Source organism: Frankliniella occidentalis, unplaced genomic scaffold (assembly GCF_000697945.3).
Source record: "Frankliniella occidentalis isolate FOCC.00 unplaced genomic scaffold, Focc_3.1 Scaffold160, whole genome shotgun sequence".
NCBI lineage: Eukaryota > Metazoa > Arthropoda > Insecta > Thysanoptera > Thripidae > Frankliniella > Frankliniella occidentalis.
Window position 1 is genome coordinate 541,075 of NW_026267286.1, and position 3,747 is coordinate 544,821.

A 3,747-nucleotide genomic window follows, 5' to 3' on the forward strand; every position below is an offset into this window, starting at 1 on the left:
CCCCCCACCACCACCACCACGCGGCCTAACGTCAAAACTTATTGGAAATGTCAAACTCGATGATGTTGATGCGAGTTTGCTCAAATCGTTTAGTCAGTAAGCATCATATGGAAGTAGATTGGTTGGTCTTTACGAAAAATGTAATTATAATTTAGAACTTTGCACTAAACGCGCCTTTGCAGCTAAAAATATTTGCACGAAATGGTGAAAGATGAAAGCCAAATGGTAATGAAAAAGGTAATAAAAACTTAGGTCGGAGATGTGGCCAAAACCTGTCAGTTGTGTCGCGTAATACTGTCTTCAATAACCCTCTATTAACTTTCCATCTGTAACTCACCGACAGGGGGGGAAAGGAGGAGGGGGGGGGGCAGCGTGCGAAGACTCCAGGTGGAAGGATCATAACTGTCTCTAGCGGGCATCGAAGGGACAAGTGGTGAGGCGGGAGGGGGGAGGGTTGTGCCGTGCGGAGAAAGGAGAAATTGAGAAATTGTCGCAAGCGTGCACCTCGGGCCGTTGACGAAGAAGGGTTTAGATTGCCCTGCCAGCAGTTTGACCCTTGGGCGGGACCTGCAAGAAGTAGTTAGGAGAATCGTTTGCAGCTAGAAAGCGCAAGGCTTTTATGTTCGTTTCTTGTACGATGGGCGCAACGTTTGTTTCTCTGTAGCAATGTGGTGTGATGGCCTGTGATAAGCCACGTGTACCACCACGGCCCACGGCTCGTGCCTAAGCGATCCGGAGTAACACGTCATTAGCCGGAAACGAGAGGGGATTGATAACGAAAAGGCCGTAAATACTACACTCCACTATTCGTATTTTAAACTTTTAAATATTGTTTTTAACGTTTAGTCTGAACATTCCGCTTGGACGACAATTTCCCTCTCTTTCCCACATAAAGGGTGGTTTCCATGGGGGAAGCGGGGGGGGGGGTACAAATATTATGGATGCCAAAAGGATCAGGACCATCATGGGGAGTCCATAAGCGTCTTATGATATTTTTTACTCCGGGGTGAAAGTGTCATGGGGTCAGCACGGAGCACCGGAGCGACCGCAGCCGGCGCATGCACGTTGGGCTGCCGAGGGTCCCGGCGTCCCGGCGCGCGTGCGAGCGGGAAGCACGTTGGGTTGCCTGCGCACCGGGCGCGGGGCACGTTCAGGGGTTGGGAGATGACGGGCTGGTAGTTGGACCCTCACTACACTAATGTTGTGAATTATGAGGGACTGGCCTTTGATAAACCGCAATCATGTAAACAATTTTTTTTTTAAAGTATACATTAAAAAAAAAAGAAAAAAGAAAAAAAAGAGTACAGGGAAGACAAAAGAAAACTGGAGTTGACTTGACATCTCTTTTTGAGAAAGAAACCGCATGCAGAAACAAGCAACAATGCAACATACACTCACACACCACACCATACTAAAATGAATAAAGATGAGGAAGAAATAAAATACAAAAGGTTGTAAAAGAGATAGACGAACAAGGAAGTATTAAAAAACTGGCAAGTGGACAGCATTCGGACAGTGAAAAATGATTTCCCAAATTGATGCGGAGATGGCATTAATTGAAATGAAATTGGCGGTACATTACCTCTTATGCCTTAAACACATGTCTAATAGAGATGGGGCATCTGGCAAGGACGTATCACATTTTGGCAATAGCGTGACAGTAGGTCACGGTGGGTGATCCACACAACGGCCCCCATAAGGCTGATAATGAAGCCTCTTGCAATGGGGTGGACCCCGGGACTTGTCCACAAAGTCCATGATGCAACAACTAAATAAAACAAAAAAAGGAAAAAAAGCAAAATAAAAAACAAAGTGCAAACAATAAATCACAACAAAAAAAAGCATGCGTAAAATTCAAATTTAATAAAAACAAAATCGTCATAGCATTATTAAAATTTAAGTCTACTATAAAGAACAGCACTATACATGATACAACCACAATACGTCTTTGCAAATATGTTTAATGTCATTTACACTTCACTCACGAAACTACTGCTAATTCAGACGAACTATGATTTCTCAATCACCCCAAAGAAATAAAACTGGATCAAGATTGAGAGCTAAACTACACCCATATTGCAATCCAACAGGACTTAAATTTGCAATTTTGGCTGATTTACTACCAGAGCATACACACTTTGAGGGCATGATGTAATTAATAAATTATTTCATATTCGCAGGGCAAAAATGAATGGAACTAAATATAAAACTAACTATTCAGTGTAAAATATTACTAGCATTTAACTATATTAGTCATTTAAATATTAATTATGACATACTGATATCTAAGAAAAATGCACAAATAATAAAATAATCACGAATGGTGTATCTTAGCATACACCAGTTCAGCTGCTACGGAAGGGAGGTTCCTAACCTTAAAATGGACCGAACATCAACCCTTTCAATGGGTCGTGAAAACAGCCCTTCAGCGGAAAACTCGCGCAACCCCGACACAAAATTCATCTGCTGGCGATAAATAAACAAAGAGACCCGTGAACCAACCTGCAAAATCGACAAACGATCAAATTTTTAAGTTAACATTAGCACGCCCCCCGTCAAGTTTTGTGGTTAGGGGACACGGCAACCCTCCCGACGAATGCGCCATAAACCCTGAATGAAACCGAATAAACGGCCGAAGGACTGTTTCCGACAGCATCCAGACGTCGGCCGGGGAAACGGCAAGTCGGGGTGGACGCCTGGACAATCTCAAACGTCCGCGTCACAAGTCCAGCAGACAGCAAGCTGGCTCTCGGGGGGTTGAACTCACAAATTTTCCAGCTCTCTCGCCCCCGATTTGGCTCGAGCCGGAGCTCGATCGTGCCGCGTATCGGCCGGTACCAAAGTCGCGGGAACCTCGCGGTGGGCGGCCGGTACCCGAAACCGGGTCTCGCGCCCGAGAAACGGTTTAATCCCCGGCAGAGGGGGTTGGGAGGGCCGCTCTCGGCTGAACGGGTACGGGTCGGTCGCGGGGCGAGCAGACGGCTCGGGGCTGGGACCGTTCCGCCCCGAGGGCGCACACGACCTCACGGGCCTGCACGGGGAAGAACGCTACTTACGAGTCTGTCCGAGCGGCGACGGGAGAGGAGGGCGATGGCGGAGGACGCGGACGCATCACTTTATCAACTTAACGGACGTAACGCGGAGGAAATCAAAGGAAACGTGAAACATCCAAAACCCACTGGCCCACCGACAGCCATGTTTGGCAGCAACCAGAAACAGGAGCGCATCGAGCCTAGGGCCGCGGGGGAGCGGTGGTGCGGGGGGTGCGCTGAGGGGTGGTGCTCGGGGAGGGGCGGGGGGTGGCCGTCTTGGCCGTGGCGAGCTGCGCAGGACGCCGCTACAGCGCGACCCCGTCAAGCTCACCCCCGCGGCGGCCGCGGCGGCGCTCGGCGGCCGGGGTCAGGTCGCGGCCGGCGCGCTGTAGCCTCCCGCCCGGCCCCAGGGCGATCCACCCGCCCACTCCCGATCAATTTTCCCACATGTGCGAGACAGGGTTGCCAAGAGGGAAATTCACGCTGCATTTCCGCTGGTCCCGGACACCGCGGACCTCGTCACGGCGCGTCTACCGCCCGCGGGCGGCCCTCTCCCGGCCCTGTCGACGCTTTCCAGTGCATTTCCCAGCCGCCCGACTTCGGAGAGCTGTCGAGGCTCCGGTCGGGGGAGGCGAGGCCCGCGGGCGCAGCCTCCTGTGCGGGGGCGGCTGTGGCAGCCTTGCGGCCCCGGGCCCGGGGGGTGAGGGCGTGGCGG

General features: G+C 50.7%; 1 protein-coding gene across 3 annotated transcripts in view; it reads right to left on the reverse strand.

Moving 5' to 3' along the window:
• Positions 1-3,225, reverse strand: part of LOC113208527 (putative fatty acyl-CoA reductase CG5065) — a 24,566-nt gene extending 21,341 nt beyond the window's left edge. The window contains exons 1-2 of one of the 3 annotated variants that reach the window (XM_052271386.1): positions 3,057-3,225; positions 1,583-1,768 (exon numbers count right to left, since the gene is read on the reverse strand). The gene's annotated coding sequence lies outside the window, so the exon portion shown is untranslated. Of the gene's footprint in view, positions 1-1,582; positions 1,769-2,374; positions 2,476-3,056 lie in introns of those variants that run through there. The other 2 variants (XM_026425553.2, XM_026425557.2) reach the window with 2 other exon arrangements.
• Positions 3,226-3,747: the final 522 nt, after the last annotated feature.